Source organism: Palaemon carinicauda, chromosome 11 (assembly GCF_036898095.1).
Source record: "Palaemon carinicauda isolate YSFRI2023 chromosome 11, ASM3689809v2, whole genome shotgun sequence".
Lineage (NCBI taxonomy): Eukaryota > Metazoa > Arthropoda > Malacostraca > Decapoda > Palaemonidae > Palaemon > Palaemon carinicauda.
The window spans coordinates 114,802,230-114,827,157 of record NC_090735.1 but is presented as its reverse complement, the minus strand read 5'-3'; the positions used below and the strand labels follow the sequence as shown (position 1 = coordinate 114,827,157).

The following is a 24,928-nucleotide window of genomic DNA, read 5'->3' as shown; positions in this document are numbered from 1 at the left end:
GCCAAATCAACCAGGATGCGAAAGGCTTCTTAGCCTTCCGGACAACCCAAAAAACAACAATAAAAACATTTCAAGAGAAAGATTAAAAGGGTATGGAATTAGGGAATTGTAGTGGTTGAGCCCTCACCCACTACTGCACTCGCTGCTACGAATGGTCCCAGTGTGTAGCAGTTCTTGTAAAGAGACTGGACATCTTTCAAGTAAAATGACGCGAACACTGACTTGCTTCTCCAATAGGTTGCGTCCATTATACTTTGCAGAGATATATTTTGCTTAAAGGCCACGGAAGTTGTTACAGCTCTAACTTCGTGTGTCTTCACCTTAAGCAAAGTTCGGTCTTCCTCACTCAGATGTGAATGAGCTTCTCGTATTAACAATCTGATAAAGTCTGACCAAGCATTCTTTGACAAAGGCAAGGATGGTTTCTTAACTGAACACCATAAAGCTTCAGATTGGCCTTGTAAAGGTTTAGTACGCTTTAAATAGAACTTAAGAGCTCTAACAGGGCATAAGACTCTTTCTAGTTCATTGCCTACGATCTCCGATAAGCTGGGGATATTGAAAGATTTAGGCCAAGGCCGAGAAGGCAGCTCATTTTTGGCTAGAAAACCAAGCTGTAGCGAACAAGTGGCTTTTTCTGACGAAAATCCTATGTTCTTGCTGAAGGCATGAATCTCACTGACTCTTTTAGCCGAGGCTAAGCATACCAGGAAAAGAGTCTTAAGAGTGAGATCTTTCAGGGAGGCTGATTGTAACGGCTCCAACCTGTCTGACATGAAGAATCTTAGTACCACGTCTAAATTCCATCCAGGGGTAGCCAAACAACGCTCCTTGGTGGTCTCAAAAGACTTAAGGAGGTCTTGCAGATCTTTATGTTTGGAAAGATCTAAGCCTCTATGCCGGAAGACCGATGCCAACATGCTTCTGTAGCCCTTGATAGTGGGAGCTGAAAGGGATCGTCCTTTTCTCAGGTATAAGAGAAAAACAGCTATTTGAGCTACAGAGGTACTGGTCGAGGATACAGAAACTGACTTGCACCAGTCTCGGAAGACTTCCCACTTCGATTGGTAGACTCTAATGGAAGAAGCTCTCCTTGCTCTAGCAATCGCACTGGCTGCTTCCTTCGAAAAGCCTCTAGCTCTCGAGAGTCTTTCGATAGTCTGAAGGCAGTCAGACGAAGAGCGTGGAGGCTTTGGAGTACCTTCTTTACGTGTGGCTGACGTAGAAGGTCTACCCTTAGAGGAATACTACTGGGAACGTCTACTAACCATCGAAGTATCTCGGTGAACCATTCTCTCGCCGGCCAGAGGGAAGCAACTAACGTCAACCTTGTCCCTTCGTGAGAGGCGAACTTCTGCAGTACCTTGTTGACAATCTTGAACGGTGGGAATGCGTAGAGATCCAGATGTGACCAATCTAGGAGGAAAGCATCTATATGTATTGCTGCTGGGTCCGGGACTGGAGAGCAATAGATTGGAAGCCTCTTGGTCAGCGAGGTTGCAAAGAGATCTATGGATGGTTTTACCCCAAGTGGCCCAAAGTCTCTTGCACACATCCTTGTGGAGGGTCCATTCGGTTGGAATTACTTGCCCTTTCCGACTGAGACAATCTGCTATGACGTTCAAGTCGCCTTGGATGAGCCTCGTTACTAGGGAGATGTCTTGACCTTTTGACCAGATGAGCAGGTCCCTTGTGATCTCGTACAACGTCAGTGAGTGGGTACCTCCTTGTTTGGAGATGTACGCCAAGGCCGTGGTGATGTCCGAGTTAACTTCCACCACTTTGCCTCGAAGGAGAGACTTGAAGCTTTTCAAGGCCAGATGTACTGCCAACAGCTCCTTGCAGTTGATATGCATGCTCCTCTGACTCGAGTTCCACAGTCCTGAGCATTCCCGACCGTCTAGTGTCGCGCCCCAGCCCACGTCCGATGCGTCCGAGAAGAGAACGTGGTTGGGAGTCTGAACAGCCAGGGGAAGACCCTCTCTTAGGTTGATATTGTCCTTCCACCAAGTCAGACAAGACTTTATCTTTTCGGACACGGGATCGAGACCGCTTCTAGCGTCTTGTCCTTTTTCCAGTGGAAAGCTAGATGGTATTGAAGAGGACGGACGTGTAGTCTTCCTAGTGACACAAATTGTTCCACGGATGACAGCGTCCCTACCAGACTCATCCACAGCCTGACTGAGCAGCGTTCCTTCTTCAGCATCTTCTGGATGGATAGCAGGGCTTGATTATTCTGGGGGCTGATCGTCTTGTTGTTCAGCAACGTCCTCATCAGAGGGTTCCTCATCCGAAAACTGATGAGGAAACGGCAACGGAGTGGGCAACGTCTGGCTCGCTGAGTCCGGTCGCACTGGTGGATGCGTGACGGAGCCAGACGCAACATCATGGAACTGCTGCACAGTCTGTGAACTGTCAACAACCATGGGTGCGCGAGGAAGCACAGCGTCAACCCGAGACTGTCTAGACCGTCTGGGTTGTGCAGTCAACACCCTACCGGGTTGCTGAGGTTGACGCACTGCGTCAAAACAAGTCACCTCTGCTGGTTGTTGAACGTCCTGACCGTCAACAACCACCTCCGAGCGTCGCTTAACGTCAACGTGCGGCTGGCAACCCACACTGGGTCGCATCGGTGGAGGAACCACCTCAACTGGCAGACGCGAGTAGGTTACCTCAGCGTCAACAGGGCGCACAACCGACCGGTTGGAAGGTTGTTGGCCAGAAGGTTCGGTAGCAACCTTCTCCGCATTAAAGTCCTCTATCAAGGATGCAAGCTTGGACTGCATGTCTTGCAGCAAAGCCCATTTAGGGTCTACGGGAGCAGGTGTGGCAACAGACGGGGTTAGCGACTGAGGCGGTACCGTTTACCATCCCTGAAAGCCTTGTTATGCATGACATAATTGTACAGCAAAACTTCAAAGGCTCGAAAACAGCTGTGAAGTTGACCTGTAAACAACTTGGAGCGTCTCCTGGCCAGGCGCCAGGGAGAGTCTACGAGAATTGAGAAGTCTATCTGGGCAGAGGCATGAACTCCCAAGTCGAGAACTTCTCTCGTGTCATATCAGACTCTCGCTCTATAAACCAGTTTAAAAGAAGAGAAAGCAAAGGCTGTATCCCCCAAACTCCTCCTGGTGAAAAACCAGTCGCCTAGCCAACGTAAAGCTCTCTAGGAGAGCGAGAGAGCACTAGCTTAAAAACAACGGCTTCGAAGTAGCTAGGCCTAGTGTAAGCTCAGACGTTTAGGCGAACGAGGAGCAGCAGTTACAAAAAGATCCGGACAAAGATCCTTAAAAAAAATCATCATGATTTAATTAAAGTCCATAGGAGGCTAAGCAGCTTTAGGCTCCTCTACATCTAACAGAGTCCTCAAGGGAATATCAGTAGGAGGGGGAACAGCAAATTCCTCATCAACAGGAACCTTGTCCGATGAAAGCTGAGTCTCAAGCAAGGGAGAGACCTACCGTGGTGGCAATGCTTTACAAGCAGAGTCCACACTCACTGGTGCATTAGTAGCGGACCAGAATGCAACGTCATGTAACTGCTTGACAGTCTGTGAACTGTCAACAACTGAACTGTCAACCACAACAGGTGCGTGAGGACGCACAGCGTCCACTCGAGACTGCTTTGACTGCCTAGACTGAGCAGTCAAAACAACTCTAGAATGCGGAGGTTGACGCACAGCGTCAAAACAAGTCAACTCCGATTGTTAGTGAACGTCTTGAACGTCAACAGGAGCATCAGCAAGTGGCCTAACGTCCAAATGCGGCTGAAAAACCACACGAGACCGCATCGAGTGTGGTTCTAAACAACCTGACTGACGTGACTAAGCTACGCCAACGTCAACAGTAAGCACAAAGGAACGTTAGGTTGGCTGAAAGCCAGGATATCGATGAGATAAACGGCTAGACTCAACGGACTAATCGGCAGAATAGTCTTCCATAAGGGAGGCAAGCATATACTGCATGTCTTACCATACAACCTATTAAGGATCAACGGAAATGGTTGTGGTAAGAGACGAGGGTAACGTCTGTGACCGCAACACTTTGCCTACAAAAAAAGACTCTCGGAGTCTGTGTTACATTTTTGTTAGGCGGCGAGCAGTTATCCGATGACTGCATAGGGTCAGAGCTGTCCTAATGGTTGTAACCAGGACGCTGGACCTGTCCTGAAAGGACTGACTTTTGCTTAAGGGCTTCGAAACCTTGTGACAGGTTTCTTATGTGAAAAGCCTTCGGATGACAAGGAGAAACAACGTCTCTCTCGTCTTATGGTAGGGGAGATCTTGGTAATATACACCCGATACCATAGAGGGAAAACGTCTGTTCGTTGGTCAAGGCCTCTCGAACCCATAAGTCGTTTGACATTACTTCTCCCCTGGGCTTGGGAGCATGCAAGAGGTCCCGGACTAGGTGAACGACAGGCACGAACAGACGAACCCTCGGACGCAACACTGTAACACTTTGCACATATCACTTTATCACTTCGATTTTCTGTTTTGCACTTATTTCACTGAAATTGAAACTTTTACTGATTTCTACCTGAAACACGCAATTCTACTTTTCATTAAAAGGTAGTAATTGCGAAATCAGTCGTATAATGCAAGCTCATTAATACCAGCAAAAAACAGAAAACATATTTTAAGATAAAAAAATCAGTGGCTGGGAAAGAGACTAAACACTAGTTCATATAACTACGTTTTCAATCTCTCACCGCACATAGCCTGGGGACGAGAATAAAAAACTAAAAACGTTTTATCCTTCCTCCCCGTACAGCGACTAGGGACGAGAGTAACTCGAGAACAACGTTACCTGCTTGAACGGAACGTTTCCTCTCCTCTCTCCCCCTCCGTCTCTATCTCTCTCTCTCTTTCTCTCTTGATTTCGCACCTAAGAGAAGAGCCCAATTATATTTTGTCAAAAAAACATGTTATTTGACTAAAGGAAAAAATTGAAAGGTTTTTCAAATAAAAAGTTCCTTTAAAATAGAATTTAAAACATTTAAGCTAAGAAAGAATGAACAAAACGTCAGAATCGATTTACTCTTACTGCAAAGTGAAACCGTGATACACTCTCTCTCTATCGTAACGATAGAGCGCATGTTGAACGTCCTGAACGTCAACAACTGCGTAGCATAAATAAACTAAACGTTAGTTCATCTTTGAAAACAGTACGAAGACTATCAAAGAAATTCTTTTATAAAATATTACATTTAAAAAGTTTTAAATCCTTAGCTCTTTAAAAGCTAATTACGATATAAAGGGCTCAACGTTGATTAACTTCGGTTTCCAAGTTAGGACCGCCTACTCTCAGGAAAGGTCTATATAAACAAAACATTAAAATTATTTTTATATGTTTATAATAAATGGAAAGTTAATCGAAGAGGCCTAATAAAGGCGGAGAGATATAAAATATATAGAGGAAAATCTATAACGTGATAAGATAATTACTAAAAGCCTAAACACACTTCCGTCTAAGGGAAGGGTCGGCCATTTAAAAGTGAAAGAAAGTCCATACTCTCTTTGTCACCATAATTAAATCTATCCAAAACGAGTTCAAGATTTAAGATGAAGATAAAACACCTGCATAACGAAAGCTCAAAACTAGAATAAAGTACTTCACCAATTAGTTGTGAAAAAACTCCAGTTTAGCAACAGCGAGTAAGTACGTCTTGTCGATAGCTCGACAGAGAGAAAATTGAGTCTTTGTTTACATTGAGTACTGGGTATCTGGACGACAGATGGCGCTGTTGGGCACACCCGCAACCTGTGTAGCGATCGCTGGCGAGTTTTTACCGTAGAGTTGTCTGTCGGGCAACAGAGTTGCAGCTATATAATCACCGGCTAAGTTAAATATTGAAAATTTCCCTAATAAGGAAAAGATTGCAGCTGAAACACTGGAAAGACAAAACTAATGATTAGTAAAACATGTTATTTTTATTAGTAAAATAAATTTTTGAATATACTTACCCGATAATCATGTAGCTGTCAACTCCGTTGCCCGACAGAATTCTATGGAGGGATACGCCAGCTATCACAATACTAGAAGGGGGTGTATTTACCAGCGCCACCTGTGGCCAGGTACTCAAGTACTTCTTGTTGACACCTCCTCAATTATTCCTCGGTCCACTGGTTCTCTATGGGGAGGAAGGGAGGGTCGATTAAATCATGATTATCGGGTAAGTATATTCAAAAATTTATTTTACTAATAAAAATAACATTTTTCAATATTAAACTTACCCGATAATCATGTAGCTGATTCACACCCAGGGGGGTGGGTGAAAAACCAGTGTACAAGACTAAAGGATAGCTAAGTATCCCGTATTTCATATAATCAGTTATCCACAATAACAATGAAATAATAAGTACCTGGTAAGGAAGTCGACTTGAACCGTTACTCTGCCTTTAATAAGATCGTCTTCCTTACTGAGCGCAGCGTTCCTCTTGGGAGGCTGAATCAACTCAAAGGTGCTAAAGTATACAGGGCTACAACCCATACTAAAGGACCTCATCACAACCTTTAACCTCGGCGCTTCTCAAGAAAGAATTGACCACCCGCCAAATCAACAAGGATGTAGAAGGCTTCTTAGCCGACCGTACAACCCATAAAAAGTATTCAAGAGAAAGGTTAAAAGGTTATGGGATTATGGGAATGTAGTGGCTGAGCCCTCGCCTACTACTGCATTCGTTGCTACGAATGGTCCCAGGGTGTAGCAGTACTCGAAAAGAGACTGGACATCTTTGAGATAGAATGATGCGAACACTGACTTGCTTCTCCAATAGGTTGCATCCATAACACTCTGCAGAGAAAGGTTCTGTTTGAAGGCCACTGAAGTAGCCACAGCTCCCACTTCATGTGTCCTTACCTTCAGCAAAGCAAGGTCTTCTTCCTTCAGATGAGAATGTGTTTCTCTAATCAGAAGCCTGAATAGTAAGAAACTGAGTTCTTAGAACTTGGAAAAGAAGGTTTCTTGATAGCACACTATAAGGCTTCTGATTGTCCTTGTAAAGGTTAAGACCTTTTTAGATAGTACCTAAGAGCTCTAACTGGGCAAAGTACTCTCTTCAGATCATTCCCCACCAAGTTGGACAGGCTTGGGATCTCGAACGACTTAGGCCAAGGACGTGAAGGAAGCTCGTTTAGCAAAAACCGAGCTGCAAGGAACATGTAGCCGTTTCAGATGTGAAAACAATGATCCTGCTGAAGGCGTGGATCTCACTTACTCTTTTAGCTGTTGTCAAGCACACGAGGAAAAGAGTTTTTAATGTGAGGTCCTAAAAAGAGGCTGATTGGAGAGGTTCAAATCTTGATGACATAAGGAACCTTAGGACCACGTCTAGATTCCAGCCTGGAGTGGACAACCGACGTTCCTTTGAGGTCTCAAAAGACCTAGGGAGGTCCTGTAGATCTTTGTTGGTGGAAAGATCCAAGCCTCTGTGGCGGAAAACCGCTGCCAACATACTTCTGTAACCCTTGATCGTAGGAGCTGAAAGGGATCTTACTTTCCTTAGATATAACAGGAAGTCAGCAATCTGGGTTACAGTGGTACTGGTTGAGGAAACTGCATTGGTCTTGTACCAGCTACGGAAGACTTCCCCTTGAGACTGATAGATTCTGAGAGTGGATGTTCTCCTTGCTTTGGCAATCGCTCTGGCTGCCTCCTTCGAAAAGCCCCTAGCTCTTGAGAGTCTTTCGAAAGTCTGAAGGCAGTCAGACGAAGAGCGTGGAGGATTGGGTGTACCTTCTTTAAGTGAGGTAGACTTAGAAGGTTCACTCCTAGAGGAAGAGTCCTGGGAATGTCGACCATCCATTGCAGTACCTCTAAGAACCATTCTCTCGCGGACCAGAGCGGAGCCAACCAACGTCAGCCGTGTCCCTTAGTGAGAGGAGAACTTCTGAAGTACTCTGTTGACAATCTTGAACGGCGGGAATGCATACAGGTCGAGATGGAACCAATCCAGCAGAAAAGCATCCACGTGAACTGCTGCTGGGTCTGGAATCGGAGAACAATACAACAGGAGTCTCTAGGTTATCGAGGTAGTGAACAGATCTATGGTTGGCTGACCCCACAGGGCCCAAAGTCTGTTGCAAACATTCTTGAGAAGGGTCCACTCTGTGGGGATGACCTGACCCTTCCGTCTGAGGTGATCTGCCATGACATTCATACCGCCCTGAATGAACCTCGTTACCAGTTAGCTTTCGATCTAAAGACCAGATGAGTAGGTCCCTTGCGATCTAGAACAACTTCCACGAAAGAGTCCCTCCCTGCTTGAAGATGTAAGCCAGGGCTGTGGTGTTGTCAGAGTCCACCTCCACCACTTTGTTAAGCTGGAGGGACTTGAAGTTTATCAAGGCCAGAATAACCGCCAACAACTTCTTGCAAATGATGTGAAGTGTCCTTTGCTCCTGATTCCATGTTCCCGAGCATTCTTGTCCGTCCAAAGTCGCACCCCAGCCCGTGTCTGATGCGTCCGAGAGGAGACGGCGGTCGTGTTTCTGAACAGCCAAAGGTAGCCTTCCTTGAGAAGAAAGCTGTTCTTACACCACGCGAGAGAAGACCTCCTCTCTTCGGAAACAGGAACTGAGACCGTCTCTAGCGTCATGTCCTTTATCCAGTGAGCAGCTAGATGATACTGAAGGGGGGGGAGGTGGAGTCTCCCTAACACGATGAACAGGGCCAGCGATGAAAGTGTCCCTGTTAGACTCATCCACTACCTGACTGAGCATCGGTTCCTTCTCAGCATGCTCTGGATGCATTCTAGGGCTTGGAAGATCCTTGGGGCCGACGGAAAAGTCCGAAAAGCTCGACTCTGAAGATCCATACCCAAGGAGACAATGGTCTGGGATGGAACGAGCTGAGACTCCTCAAAATTGACCAGGAGGCCCAGTTCCTTGGTCAGATCCATAGTCCATTTGAAAATCTCCAGACAGCGACGACTTGTGGGAGCTCTTAAAAGCCAGTCGTCTGACGGAGCCGGACACAAGATCATGATACTGCTGCACAGTCTGTGAACTGTCAATCATGGGCAAGCGAGGAAGTACAGTGACAACCCGAATCTGTCTAGACTGTCTGGGTCGTACAGACAACTCCTTAACGGGTTGCTGAGGTTGCCGCACTGCGTCACAACAAGTCACTTCTGTTGGTTGTTGAACGTCTTCCCCGTGACACATTGACTCCGTAAACAAAAAATCCTCTAACAAGGACTAAGCTTGGACTGCATGTCATGCAACACAGCTCAAGGTCTATGGGAGCAGGTGTGGTAACAGACGGGATTAGCGACTGAAGTGGAACCATTACCTTCCCTGGAAGCATGTTATGCTTAAATAAAAGTCCATAAGAGGTTATGCAGCTAAAGGCTCCCTCCAAATGACAGAGTCCTCAAGGGAATATCAGAAGGAGGGAGAAAAGAACTTTCTCATCTACAGGGACCATATCCTAGAAAAGCTAAGTTCTCTGAGTGAGGGTTCACTGGTGCAAAAGCAGCAGACTAGAAGGCAACGTTATGAAACTGCTTGACAGTCTAGTGAGTTGGCAACAACCCAAGATGTGTGACTGAGAAGCATGCGGTAAGGTATGCAGAGCATGATGTATGCAGAGTATGCTGTATGCAGAGCATGCTGTATGTAGAGCATGTTGTATGCAGAGCATGCTGACTGCAGAGCATGCTGACTGCAGAGCATGTTGTATGCAGAGCATGCTGTATGCAGAGCATGTTGTATGCAGAGCATGCTGTATGCAGAGCATGTAGTAAGCAGAGCCTGCTGTAAGCAGAGCCTGCTGAGAGGAAAGCAGAGCGTGTGCATGGCGTTTAACATTTCTCAGAAATTCCATGACCAGTGCTAGAGTGCTTTATGCATGCTTGCATGGGGTTTTAAAATCAACATAATATTTACCTTACATTCAAAACTCATGATTCATATTTTTGCCATGGTTTGAAAATGGAGGTAAGGTATGCTGAACAGCAGAGTCAGAACGAGCTGGAACAACAATAGTTGTGGTTTCCTCTTCAAGACTCTGTTGAGGGAACACCTGAGGCTCAGTCTGCAAAGGCTGAATAAAAGACAAGCAGAAGGAAGGCGCATGGGTGGAGGAGGCTGACTCCTAGCATGAGTGGTGAACCCAAGGGTTGCGCTTGCTGAGCGGTTGGCGGAAGCGGAGTAGCAAGTTCCAGTTCCTGTGGTGTGAGCGGAGCGCGATGAGGAAGAGGCTGCGCAGAACAAGGTAAATGTCTCGCAAGCTGAGGCTCCTAAGGCGCAGGGCTAAGGTGTTGTGGTGCTTGCCTTGTGGAGGGTTGAGCTCGCTGCAGCGAGAGCTGAGGAGACTGACTCATGGACGGGAGAGGTTGTTGTACCTCAACCGAGTGTTGCATCACTGGGGGAGCAGCAAGTGGAGGCGGAGGAAGAGAGGTATAATCCTCCTGATCCCATTGTAAAGGTTGCCTTAAGGAAGGCGGAGGCTGAACACCACTGGGAACAGCAAACTCAGCACGTGGCTCAACATCGTACGCCTGGCAGGTGGTACTGCGATCAGGCTGAGCGAGCGTAGGCGGAGGGAGTGTAGGCGGAGGCGGAGGAGCAACACTCTCAGCCCGACACTCACGCATCAAGTCCGAAAGCTGTGCTTGCATGGACTGTAGTAGAGTCCACAACATCGTACGCCTGGCAGGTGGTACTGCGATCAGGCGGAGCGAGTGTAGGCGGAGGGAGTGTAGGCGGAGGCGGAGGAGCAACACTCTCAGCCCGACACTCACGCATCAAGTCCGAAAGCTGTGCTTGCATGGACTGTAGTAGAGTCCACAACATCGTACGCCTGGCAGGTGGTACTGCGATCAGGCGGAGCGAGCGTAGGCGGAGGGAGTGTAGGCGGAGGCGGAGGCGCAACACTCTCAGCCCGACACTCACGCATCAAGACCGAAAGTTGTGACTGCATGGACTGCAGTAGAGTCAACTTGGGGTCGGCAGACACTAAGGTCTGCTGAGGTAAAGCCTTAACAGCAGAGATCTGTTGCGGCAGAACCTTACTCCTCTTAGGCGGAGTGTATTCAACTGATGACTGAGGAGAGTCAGAGCTAACCCAATGACTGCATCTGGGTTGTTGAACTTTAACTTCGTACGTCTGGCATAGGTCTGGACTTTACGTTTAAGAGGTCTTGAGACCTGAGACCAGCGTTACTCTGCCTTTATTTTCTCCCCTGATCTCTTCTGCAGACGAGCAAAATAAGGGCTCAATCGTCTGCGGGTGGGAGTGACGGTCTCGGTAAGACACGCCCACAACCACCGAGGATACTTCTGTGCGCCGATCAAGGCCTGCTGAACCCTTATGCCCTTCGACATTGCTTCTCCCCTGGGCTTGGGAGCTTGCAAGAGGTCCCGGACTGGGAGGACGACTGGCGCGCACAAAAGTACCCTCACGCACAACACTGACATACTTTGCGCTAATCACTTATCACTTTGATTTCTGTTTGCACTTATTTCACTGAACTCGAAACTTTAAGTGGTTTGTACCTGAAACACGCAATTCTATCCTTTCTCAAAAGTTAGTAATTGCGAAAACAGAATTACAATGTAACAGAAAAATCTAATGAAAGATAATTCAGTGGCTGGAAAGAGACTAAACACTAGATCACTCTAGAAACGTTTAGTTTCTTCCCCTAAAGAGACTAGGGAGAAGAGCAAAAACGATAACGACGTTACTCGTACGCCTGGCAGGCTTGAATGAAACGTTTATCCTCTTTCTCCCTCCGTCTCTATCTCTCTCTCTCTCTTGACTTAGAACCTGAGAGAAGAGCCCAATCATATATATCGTTAAAACATATTATTGTTAAAGGAAAAAAAAAAAACTGAAAAGTTCCTTTATTAGGATCAAAACCATTAAGTTAAGAAAGAATGAACAAAACGCTAGACACGGTTACTCTTACTGCAACGTGAAACCGTGAACATTCTTTCTCTATCGTAACGATAGAGTGCAAGTTGAACGTTCTGAACGTCAACAACTGCAGAGACAAAACAAAACGTTAGTTCAACTTTGAAAACAGTACGAGACTATCAAAGAAATTCTTTCAAACTCTGTGGCGGAAATAGCATAATATGTTAACAGGTAAAACCGAAATGACGGGCTCAATGTTAATTAACTTCGGTACCAAGAAAAGACCGCCTACTATTAGGAAGGTCGAATATAAACAAATATAAAAATTAATTTTAATAAGTTTATAATAAAAGGAAGTTAATCGAAGAGGCCTATAAGAGGCGGAGAGATATAAAATAAATCTATAACTTTTGTTAGGCAAAATTAAGAAAGAGAGTCTATACTCTCTTAGACACCAACACTTCCGTCTAAGGGAAGGGTCGGCCATTGAAAGGTGAACGAGAGTTCATACTCTCTTCGTCACCATAATTAATCAAATTAATTCCAAAAGCTAACTAAGCTAATATAGAAGTTTCCAGTAAAGCGACAGCCGAAATCAAAGAGAAATACTTCACCAAAGTCGTGAAAATACTCCAAGAACATAAGTGTATCCCAGAACGTCTTGCCGGAAGCACGACAGAGGAATAATTGAGGAGGTGTCAACAAGAAGTACTTGAGTACCTGGCCACAGGTGGCGCTGGTAAATACACCCCCTTCTAGTATTGTGATAGCTGGCGTATCCCTCCATAGAATTCTGTCGGGCAACGGAGTTGACAGCTACATGATTATCGGGTAAGTTTAATATTGAAAAAGGAAGACATTAAAGTGGAAGAGGGATCAGTGCTAAAACAAAAAAAGGGTTTAACTACTTGAGATTAATAATAACAGAGGAGAAAGGTTCTAGGAAAGCAGTGAGAGAGTGAAAGAATCATAGAGAAAATGGAGAGATTAAAAGGATTTATTTTAGACAAGAAACCCCCATTAAGGTTCAAAATCAAGATTTATAAGACAGTTATCAGTCCCTTACTATTATATGGGGTAGAAACTTGGGCATTTAAGAGGAAAGAGGGGGGACTCTTGGAAAGAACCAAGATGAGGATGCTGAGATGGATTTCTGGAATTTCACATCAATACTGGAAAGGAGGGAGAGTCAAGATATAAAAAGGGAAGCATGTCTGAAATACTATGACCGTGTAATTAGAAGAGAGGAGGTGGAACCAACCAATATAGCTAAGAACATGCAAGTGATTGGGAGGAGGAATGTGAGGCATCAGCAGATCAAATGCATGGATGCAGTGTGGAGGTATACGGTTGAGGTGGGACTGGGGGAAGATGCAAAGAATAGAAACAACTGAAAAAAATTTGACTAGAGCAGCCAACACTGCAATACAGTGGGATTTTCATGGTCAAAAGGTGCGTATGGTCTTTTATATGAAATACTTCATAAAGTGTGAGCATCTACAGTACATATACTGGTACAGTTACACCATGCTGCATTATCTGAGTACAACCATTACTTACTTGGGTTGAGGCAGAAGATCACTTGGTTGCTGGAGCCTGTGAAACATGTTATTTTCATTAGTAAAATAAATTTTTGAATATACTTACCCGATAATCATGTAGCTGTCAACTCCGTTGCCCGACAGAATTCTACGGAAGGGATACGCCAGCGATCACTATACAAGAAGGGGGTGTACTCACCAGCGCCACCTGTGGCCAGGTACTGCAGTACTTCTTGTTGACACCACCTCAATTTTTCCTCGGTCCACTGGTTCTCTATGGGGAGGAAGGGTGGGTCAATTAAATCATGATTATCGGGTAAGTATATTCAAAAATTTATTTTACTAATGAAAATAACATTTTTCAATATTAATCTTACCCGATAATCATGTAGCTGATTCACACCCAGGGAGGTGGGTGAAAACCAGTGTACATGTATATCAAGAAGCTAAGTATCCCGTATTTCATATTATCAGTTATTCAAAATAACAATGAAATTATAAGTACCTGGTAAGGAAGTCGACTTGAACCATTACTCTGCCTTTAATAAGTTCGTCTTCCTTACTGAGCGCAGCGTTCCTCTTAGGAGGCTGAACAACCCTAAGGTGCTGAAGTATAAAGGGCTGCAACCCATACTAAAGGACCTCTACACAACCTCTAACCTAGGTGCTTCTCAAGAACGAATTGACCACCCGCCAAATCAACTAGGATGCGGAAGGCTTCTTAGCCTACCGTAACAACCCAAAAACAACAATAAAAGCATTCAAGAGAAAGGTTAAAAAAGGTTATGGGATTAAGGGAATGTAGTGGCTGAGCCCTCACCTACTACTGCACTCGCTGCTACGAATGGCCCCAGGGTGTAGCAGTTCTCGTAAAGAGACTGGACATCTTTGAGATAAAATGATGCAAACACTGACTTGCTCCTCCAATAAGTTGCATCCATAATACTCTGCAGAGAACGGTTCTGTTTAAAGGCCATCGAAGTGGCTACAGCTCTCACTTCGTGGGTCCTTACCTTCAGCAAAGCAAGGTCTTCATCCTTCATGTGAGAATGAGCTTCTCTAATCAGAAGCCTTATATAATACGAAACTGCGTTTTTGGACATAGGCATCGAAGGTTTCTTGATGGCACACCATAAGGCCTCTGATTGTCCTCGTATAGGTTTTGACCTTTTAAGATAGTATTTTAGAGCTCTGACAGGGCAAAGAACTCTCTCTAGCTCGTTACCCACCATGTTGGAAAGGCTAGGAATTTCGAACGATCTAGGCCAAGGACGTGAAGGAAGTTCATTTTTTGCTAAAAATTCGAGCTGTAAGGAACATGTTGCTGATTCGGATGTGAATCCTATGTTCCTGCTGAAGGCGTGAACCTCACTAACTCTTTTGGCTGTTGCAAGGCAGACGAGGAAAAGAGTTTTGAGAGTAAGGTCTTTGAAAGAGGCTGACTGGAGAGGTTCAAATCTAGGAGACATAAGGAACCTTAAGACTACGTCTAGATTCCAGCCTGGAGTGGACAAGCGACGTTCTTTAGAGGTCTCGAAAGATTTAAGGATGTCCTGTAGATCCTTGTTGGAGGAAAGATCCAAACCTCTGTGGCGGAAAACTGAAGCCAACATACTTCTGTACCCTTTGATCGTAGGAGCCGAAAGAGATCTAACATTCCTAAGATGTAACAGGAAGTCAGCAACTTGGGTTACAGAGGTATTGGTAGAGGAAACTGCATTGGCTCTGCACCAGCTTCGGAAGACTTCCCACTTGGATTGATAGACTCTACGAGTGGATATCCTCCTTGCTCTGGCAATCGCTCTGGCTGCCTCCTTCGAAAAGCCTCTAGCTCTAGCGAGTCTTTCGACAGTCTGAAGGCAGTCAGACGAAGAGCGTGGAGGTTTGGGTGTACCTTCTTTACGTGAGGTTGACGTAGAAGGTCCACTCTTAGAGGGAGAGTCCTGGGAACGTCGACCAGCCATTGTAGTACCTCTGCGAACCATTCTCTTGCAGGCCAAAGGGGAGCAACTTGCGTCAGCCGTGTCCCTTCGTGAGAGACGAACTTCTGAATGACTCTGTTGATGATCTTGAACGGCGGGAATGCATATAGCTCGAGATGGGACCAATCCAGCAGAAAAGCATCCACGTGAACTGCTGCCGGTTCTGGAACTGGGGAACAGTACAAAGGGAGCCTCTTGGTCATGGAGGTGGCAAACAGATCTATCGTTGGCTGACCCCACAAGGTCCAAAGTCTGTTGCACACGCTCTTGTGAAGGGTCCATTCCGTGGGGATGACTTGATCTTTCCTGCTGAGGCGATCTGCCGAGACATTCATATTGCCCTGAATGAACCTCGTTACCAGTGTGAGGTTTAGACTTCTTGACCAAATGAGGAGGTCCCTTGCTATCTCGTACAGCTTCCTCAAATGGGTCCCTCCCTGCTTGGAGATGTATGCCAAGGCTGTGGTGTTGTCGGAGTTCACCTCCACCACCTTGTTTAGCAGGAGGGACTTGAAGTTCATTAAGGCCAGATGAACTGCCAGCAACTCCTTGCAGTTGATGTGAAGCGTTTCCTGTTCCTTGTTCCATGTTCCCGAGCATTCCTGTCCGTCCAAGGTCGCGCCCCAGCCCGAGTCTGATGCGTCCGAATAGAGATGAAGATTGGGGGTCTGAACAGCTAATGATAGACCCTCCTTGAGAAGGATGTTGGTCTTCCACCACATGAGAGTAGTCTTCATCTCTTTGGTAACAGGAATAGAGACCGCTTCGAGCGTCATATTCTTGTCCAAGTGAGCTGCTAGATGGTATTGAAGGGGGCGGAGGTGGAGTCTCCCTAACTCGGTGAACAGGGCTAACGATGACAGGGTCCCTGTTAGACTCATCCACTGTCTCACCGAGCATCTGTTCCTCTTCAGCATGCTCAGAATGCACTCTAGGGCTTGGCTGATTCTTGGGGCCGACGGAAAAGCCCGAAAAGCTTGACTCCGAATCTCCATTTCCAGGTAAACGATGGTTTGGGAAGGAATAAGCTGGGACTTTTCTAAGTTGACCAAAAGACCCAGTTCCTTGATCAAGTCCAAAGTCCAATTAAGACTCTCCAGACAGCGACGACTTGTGGGGGCTCTTAACAGCCAGTCGTCTAAATAAAGGGAGGCTCTGATGTCCGCCAAGTGGAGGAATTTCGCAATATTCCTCATCAGTCGCGTAAACACCATAGGTGCCGTGCTTAGGCCAAAACACAGGGCTTGGAATTGGTACACAACCTTTCCAAAAACGAATCTCAGGAAAGGTTGGGAGTCTGGATGAATGGGAACGTGAAAGTAAGCGTCTTTCAGATCCAACGAGACCATCCAGTCCTCCTGCCTGACCGCTGCTAGGACCGACTTCGTCGTCTCCATAGTGAACGTCTGCTTGGTGACATAAGCATTGAGCGCACTGACGTCCAGCACCGGTCTCCAACCTCCTGTCTTCTTGGCCACCAGAAAGAGACGATTGTAGAAGCCCGGGGATTGATGATCCCGGACTATCACCACTGCCTCCTTCTGTAACAGGAGCGACACCTCTTGATGTAACGCTAGCCTCTTGTCCTTTTCCTTGTAGTTGGGAGAGAGGTTGATGGGAGAAGTGGTCAGAGGGGGATTGCGGCAGAATGGTATCCTGTAACCCTCCCTTAGCCACTTGACAGACTAGGCGTCTGCACCTCTTCTTTCCCAAGCTTGCCAGAAGATCTTGAGTCTGGCTCCTACAGCTGTCTGGAGAGGAGGAGAGTCAATGTTTGCTTTTCGAAGGCTTGGGGCCTTTCTTGGACCTGCCCCTGTAACCGTCTGGGCGGGTACTTCCTCGGCTGGGGGCTCTGCCACGAAAGGGCGGAATAAATCTGGTAGCAGGAGTATCGGCCACTGGAGTGCGGTAAGTTCTAGGAACCGAAGGAGCAACCTTAGCCTTCCGTGCTGAAGAGGCCACAAGGTCATGAGTGTCCTTCTGAATAAGAGCCGCAGACAATTCCTTGAAAAGATCCTCAGGAAACAGGAACTTAGAAAGAGGAGCAAAAAGTAACTGAGACCTTTGACAAGAGGTGATACCAGTGGAAAGGAAGGAGCAAAGTTGTTCCCTTTTCTTGAGTACTCCCGAAACAAACATGGAGGCAAGTTCGCCGGAACCATCGCGAATTGCTTTATCCATACAGGACATTATAAGCATGGCCGAGTCCTTGTCAGATGGGGCAGTCTTCTTGCTCAAGGCCCCCAGGCACCAGTCGAGAAAATTAAAAATTTCAAAGGCGCGAAAGACTCCCTTTAAGAAGTGGTCCAAGTCAGAAAAGGTCCAGCAGACCTTAGAGCGCCTCATAGCCGACCTTCGTGGAGAGTCAACCAAACTTGAGAAGTCAGCCTGGGCAGAGGCAGGGATCCCCAAGCCTGGTTCCTCCCCTGTGGCATACCAGACGCCCGCCTTAGAAGTCAGCTTAGGAGGTGGAAACATAAATGACGTCTTTCCTAGTTGCTGCTTGGACAGCAACCAATCCCCTAACATTCTCAAAGCTCTCTTAGAAGATCTAGCGAAGACGAGCTTAGTGTAGGCAGACTTAACAGGTTGCATGCCTAGAGAAAACTCTGATGGAGGAGAGCGAGGGGTAGCAGAAACAAAGTGATCCGGGTAAACTTCTCTGAAAAGAGCCAGGACCTTGCGAAAGTCAATGGAGGGTGGTAACGACTTGGGTTCCTCCACGTCAGAAGAGGGATCATCCAGGTGTGCAGCTTCCTCCTCAGAAACCTCATCACCTGAGGGTTGAGAAGCGAGAGGTAAAGTTACAGCGGTATGCTGAATGGCAGAATCCTGAAAAGCGGGAGCATATACACTTGCGGATTCATCCTCAAGTCTCTGTTGAAGAGGATGAGGGCTGGTAATGACAAAGTCATGAGGCTGGGATGAAGGAGGCTCTGCGGGGGTCTGAGGAGCAAGCGTGGTGAGAGGCGACTGTTGTAAAACCTGAGGCTCAGGCTGCAAAGACTGCTCAAGCTGAGGAGAAAGTGGTAGATGCATGCGTTGAGGCGGCTGACTCATAGCATGAGGTTCCTGTCTCAAGAGTTGCGCTTGCTTCAAGGGTTGATGTGGCTGCGCAGTAAGAGGTTCCTGTCTCACGAGTTGAGGTTCTTGAGGTGGCTGCTGCGAGAGCTAAGGTGGCGGCTGCGCAGAAAGAGGCTCCTGTCTCACGAGTTGAGGTTCTTGAGGTGCTTGCCTCGAGAGTTGAGGTTCTCGCCTCGAGGAAAGTGGAGGTAGCTGCTGCGAGAGCTGAGGTGGCTGCCTCAAGGATGGTAGAGGTTGTCGTACCTCAAGAGGTTGCTGCCTCGAGGATGGTCGTACTGCAAGAAGCTCCTGCCTCAAGGGTAGAGGAGGTTGTTGTAAGGCATAAGACTCCTGTCCCCATTGTTGAGGAGGTTGCCGCGTGGTAAGAGGTTCCTGCCTCAAGGAAGGTGGAGGTTGCTGCACAGCGCTGGTATCTGGCAACTCCCAACGCGGTAGCTCACGCATGGAGGTAGCTTGAGGAACCTCAACTTCGTACGTCTGGCAGATTGGACTGCGAAGAGGAGGAGCGCTCGCAGGAGGAGGTGTAACCTTCTCTGCCTGGAACTCACGCATCAATACCGCAAGCTGCGACTGCATAGACTGCAGCAAAGCCATCTTAGGATCAACAGACGTTGAGGTCTGTTGAGGCAAAGCTTTAACAGAAGTTGAGGTCTGTTGAGGCATCGTCTTACCTCTCTTAGGAGGCGTGCAGTCACCTGATGACTGCGGCGAGTCAGAGCTAGCCCAATGACTACACCCGGGCTGTTGAATTCGCGCGGTCTGGACTTTACTCTTAAGAGGTCTTGAGACCTGAGTCCAGCGTTTTCTCCCCGAAAATTCTTCTGCAGACGAGGAAAATAAGGGCTCAATCGTCTGAGAGTGGAAGTGACGATCTCTATAAGATACGCCCGCAACCACTGAGGATACTGCTGTGCGCCGATCAAGGCCTGCCGAACCCTTTTGCCCTTCGACATTGCTTCTCCCCTGGGCTTGGGAGCTTGCAAGAGGTCCCGGACTGGGAGGACGACTGGCACGCACAGAAGTATCCTCACGCACAACACTGACACTGACACTAGCACTAGGCACAGCACTGGCACTACCACTTCCCACTGCACTTTTCACTTTAAGTTACTTGACGTCTGCCAAGAGGAACTTGTGGTCACTCACTACCGACTCCACTTTATCACCTAAAGCCTGAATGGCACGTAAAACATCAGACATATCAGGCTGAGCACAAATAGTAGGTTCGGGGGTAGCCACTACAGGGGGAGGAAAAGGTTGAGGATCATGGGGTGAGGAATAAAGTGAAGAGCGAGCCGAACTCCTCCTAACTCTCTCTCTCTCTAACTTAGTGGTATACTTGAGGAATCGAATAAAATCAAGTTCCGAAAGTCCGGCGCATTCCTCACATCGATCTTCCAACTGACAGGATTTTCCCCTACAATCGGAACAAACGGTGTGAGGATCAACCGAGGCCTTCGGAATACGCCTAATACAAGTCCTACATCGTCTTTGGGGAGGAGCTTGAGAAAGGTCGGACATCTTGAATCAGAGAACAGTCAAGGGGGGATTCCAAATTAAAGCAAAAGATCGTTAACCATTAATCAAAATGAATCTAAAAGCTATCTAGGCTAAGAGACAAGTTTCCTGTATAGCGAAAGCTGAAATCTTAGAGCAATACTTCACCAAAACCGTGAACAAAGACTCCAAAATTATAAGCGTATCCATGTAGGTCTTGCCGGAAGCACGACAGAGGAAAAATTGAGGTGGTGTCAACAAGAAGTACTGCAGTACCTGGCCACAGGTGGCGCTGGTGAGTACACCCCCTTCTTGTATAGTGATCGCTGGCGTATCCCTTCCGTAGAATTCTGTCGGGCAACGGAGTTGACAGCTACATGATTATCGGGTAAGATTAATATTGAAAAAGAAAATATATTGTTAAGAGGACAGCTGGCACAGTACGTGGAAATAATGCCAAATAAAATAGCGGCACCCCAAAGTGTACAAAAATATCCCAAAATACAAGTACAGTACAGTATAATTTTAGATTACTAACTACAGTAAATTCAAATCTTCATATAGCCTACAAGTAATTATAACTTACCAACACAAACAACAGCCAAGAAAATCCTTTCTAGAAATGTATTTCTCAAGTAATGGTGCACAGAAATTTCAGTTTCTTAACCCTGGACCATTCTAACCCAAAAATTTCCTTTATGTCTCCCGAAATCTAATTTTATATTTTGTACTTTACTGTATTTATTTCTTTGTTTCCTGTCCTCACTGGGATATTTTTCACTGTTGATGGCTTATAGCAACACGCTTTTCCAACTAGGGTTGTAGCTTAGCTATTATTAATAATACAGTAATAATAATAATAATAATAATAATACAATTAGTCTCCTAGATAAAATCATTTGTTCAGTATATAAGAACCTATGTTTGAAATACAATATAATCTTTTTTAAAGTAATTTGTATTTTTCCTAGCTTTACAAATCTGAGTCTTTAAACAGGGAATATATTTTCAGTGGGAGCTGGATATAACCATTGGCATTGTTAAGGATAGGTGATGAGCGAGGGCAGGAGTTGAGCCCCACTCCCACGTCAGTCAAAAACTGTTCATTTATGACCTTTCGGTTCAGGACTGACAGGGGCAGTTGAGGTGGAAAGTTTAATTTAAAGAAAACAGATTTGTGTAGCTAGGAAAAATAATTACTTGAAAATTTATTTGTTCCAACATATATACAAGCATTTTGTCCTATAAGTATGGTGACTCACTGATTGGTGAGTTAGATGTCCCCATAGAGCCGAACTGGTTGGTTCTTTATCTTTCTTGGAAATGTCAATCTATTTGGTCCCAAATGAAAGCAAAGGAGATAACTTCAGCAACCTCCTATCAGTCTATCATAGGGATGAATAGGCTAATAGGACCTGGCCTGTCAAAGAAAATTGGTACAAAGTTAAAGAGGGGATCCCTTCCCCAGTAGGGGATAGCAGCCGGGAATAATACACCTGGTGTATGATGGTTGCTTGAAGTCCTACCTCCAAGCAAAGTGGAGCTCAGTCACTAGTGTGTTTAACGGGAGGGATTGCGAGCTACCTCCCTAACCCCCGCTAACTAGCGGAATGGATAGTTAACCCTTACTAAATTTTAATGGGTAGTCCTTTCAGCTTCGCCAAAAGTAATACCCCTAATAAATAGCTAAAGGTTTGTATTGTTAGGAAAAATACAAATTATCTCCGAATTTTTCATATTGCTGCTCAGGGGAGACAACTTTCACTTGATTTTTAGTTACCTGTATTGTCGACAAAAATTTCACAATTAATACATTCATCTTCTATCAGAAATCACATGCAAATAAACCTATGTGAATAATTAGGGCAATGTAGGTATGTCTCTCTACATAAGTGTAATTAGGTGACTTGGCTCTAGATATTAGGTGACTCGGTCTTTAGTGATTTGACCTGTAATCAAAATTTATGCCTGTTTAATATGTGGGAGAATAAGACTCTTGTTTGGGTCCCACTTCAACTGGTATTACTAGGCCTTGTGCACTGCTACTTTATAATAATCTGTGATTGTGATCAGTAGAAAATATTTTTCTGTATTTGTTTAAAAGATCGCACTCTATATTTACCTGTACTCCAAAATTATGCAGTCCTGCCGCTCTCCTCTTCTTGTACAGTAATGAGGAGGTTCTTTACATGGGGGGAAAGCAAAAAATCTCAAGATATGTAGAACAAGGGGGGGGAGGGGTTATAAAAAAACTAGCTTGGGTTCCTCACTAGGCGACCTGGAACTAACATTGTCAACAGTCAACCTAACATAAGGTTGTGATGCCAGCGTAAATTTGATATATATTCAAAATACAGTATATAATAAATGAAAAATTGAGCAATTACTCAAAACTATCCATAAAATATACAATTCACAAATAGTGACACTTTTGAGTAATTACTCCATTTATAATTTAGTATATATCTTGAATATATGGTATATCAAATGTACACTGGCATCACGAACTTCTGTTTATGTGTGCTGGAATCACAAACTTCTGTTAGGTTGACCATGTTGACGATATCAGTTCCAGGTTGTTTAGTGAGAATACCAAGCTAGTTATTTTTTATAACATCTCACACCTTGCTCAATATGTCTTGCCATTTTTTGCTTTCCCGGCATTTAAAGAACCTCCTAATTACTGTACAAGAAGAGGAGAGCTGCAGGACGGCATAATTTTGTCATAAATGGAGAGTGCTCTTGTAACCAAATACAGCTTTTTCAGTCCGTAACTATAATAAAAGTGAAATTAAAAAAAGTATCATACATCTACCAAAATATGAAATGGCTACCTGGACTTAAAGTGCAACAGCCAATGTAAATCAAAGTATCATGGATTTGTCCTTGGTGCTCTAACCTGCTAACCTGTTTATGTGATATTCACCATCGCGGGAGAGCGAATACAAGACTAGTATAACATTGAAGTTCAAGTCTTGGCTAACGATATTCAAGCACTTATAAGAACCTTCCACGCATAGTATTCATGAACTCAACGTTTTTAAATATACAACAATTGTCTATTTACCTGAAGAAGGGGATTAACGGATTAGGCAATAGCTAGCTCGGACTGAACTGAGAGTGGCCGTGGGCGAAATGTTTACACTTTTGAGAAGAAAATAGAAATGCTTCTTCTTCTTCATCCTGGGTCCTAGTTCCTCATTACTCACTCCGCAAAATAAGTTTGCGGGCACTCTATTACTTTATAGATAGGTGCAAAGCTTCTAAGCTTATTCTTATTATTGTTATTAAGCTTATATTACTTGTGACTTAATAAATTAATAATGAGATTCTCAGTCTTTACTTTTATCCCATTCTACCTTGAAATCAGATAGGATAACACCCTGCTATCATCTGTTTTGGCAACCTATTGTGGTCAGTTTGGACTTCTTAAATTCTTCTTTCATGCGCATTGCCCTGCCTATAAATGCAGCCAGATCTCTGCTAGGATTTTTAGCGTACGTAAAATTATGTCTAAATTCATTAGCGGACCTAATTTTGGGAATAAAAATAAATGTTCGGTAGTATCAGGTTCAGGTTCTGGGGTGAGGCATAACCTCTATAACGGCGCCTCCAACGTTTATCTTGTACTGTTTTGTCTTTTCTTCCACATCAGGTTTAATACTTCTTTTTTCTTTTCTATATTTGTTTCACTAAATAAAAATAATCTTGCTATCCTCTTTAAGTCTTCCTTGTATGGTTTTTGTAGCTCAATTACTTCATTCCTTTCTTTTCTAAATTCCTGGCAAAATAACAAAAAATGTATCAAATCATCCTCATTTTCACAAAAATTACAGTTTATATCCCCCCCCCCCAATTGTGTCTATTTACAATATTTAGTTTTAACGTATTAGTTCTTGCTCTAAAAAATATCACTGAAGCAAATGTATTGTCATAAATTAACTCTTCTTTAATATCTTTCTCCCACGTTTTATATATTTCTAAGCTCACTTTAATTTCTATTTCTTCTTTCCATTTTTCAGTATCCCACTTCCTGGTTTCCGTTTTTATTTTTGCCTTGTTCATTCTTCTTATCTGTCTTATGCCTAAACTTAATTCTTCCAAATACTTTGCAGGTTGTTTCCACCATCTTCCTTCTTTTTCTTGAATATCCTGGATAATTATTTTCAGTATTTCCTTCTTTCCATTCAGGGTACGATTTAAGTACTGCAGCTTCCCATCCATCACCCTTGCTTTCATAGAAGATGCACCTATCTCCCCTCTTAGAGTAGTATTAGCTGTGCTTTTAGTGGCACCTAAAATCTTCCTGTATACCCCATTCTCTATTCTTTGTAGTTTCTCTATTTCAGTTTCTGTTAGATTTATAACACTTGTTCCATACAAAATAAATGGTAAAGCAATACTTTTCCAGAACGTTTTTCCTATCATTACTTTATTGCAACTTTTCTCTATAACTGAATATGTTAGATTAGCTCATTTTTGTGCCTTTTCTATCATTACCCTTTTCTGAGTTTTAAATGTATTCCTATTATTATCTAGCTTTATTCCTAAGTATGTCAAACTTTCTACTACTTTGATTCCCTCTATATTATCTAGCTTTTCTTTCATATTGTAAATCATAATATTACTATTTTCTCTATTAATTTCTAACCCACAATTTTTACTAGTTTCTACTAATAGCTGAATGTTACGCTTTGCATTATGTATATCCTGTGCAATTATTAAAGCATCATCTGCAAAAAATAATGATTCTGTCTTTATTAATTGATTTCTGAAACCGTTTCCTTCCTCTTCTATTTTCTTCATGACAATATATATACGTAATCAGTTTAAAAAGTGAAGCTGATCTTGTGCAACCTTGTTTAATTCCACTCGTAACCTTCATTTCTTGTTCTATACCTTCTCCTAGGTCAATGCCCGTAGTATCTCCTTGATAAATATTTGCAATTGCACTTATGATTT

The 24,928-nt window shown here is 44.6% G+C and overlaps 1 protein-coding gene and 1 long non-coding RNA gene across 2 annotated transcripts in view; one reads left to right on the top strand and one right to left on the bottom strand.

Moving 5' to 3' along the window:
* LOC137650130 (guanine nucleotide-binding protein subunit gamma-1-like) overlaps nt 1-24,928 on the top strand; it is a 292,665-nt gene that overhangs the window by 59,818 nt on the left and 207,919 nt on the right. The gene's annotated exons all lie outside the window — the stretch shown is intronic.
* On the bottom strand, nt 13,422-23,103 carry LOC137649754 (uncharacterized). Its single transcript, XR_011045850.1, has 3 exons — nt 23,034-23,103; nt 21,229-21,386; nt 13,422-13,458 (listed from the first exon to the last, which is right to left on the bottom strand). It is a non-coding gene; the product is annotated as an uncharacterized lncRNA (long non-coding RNA).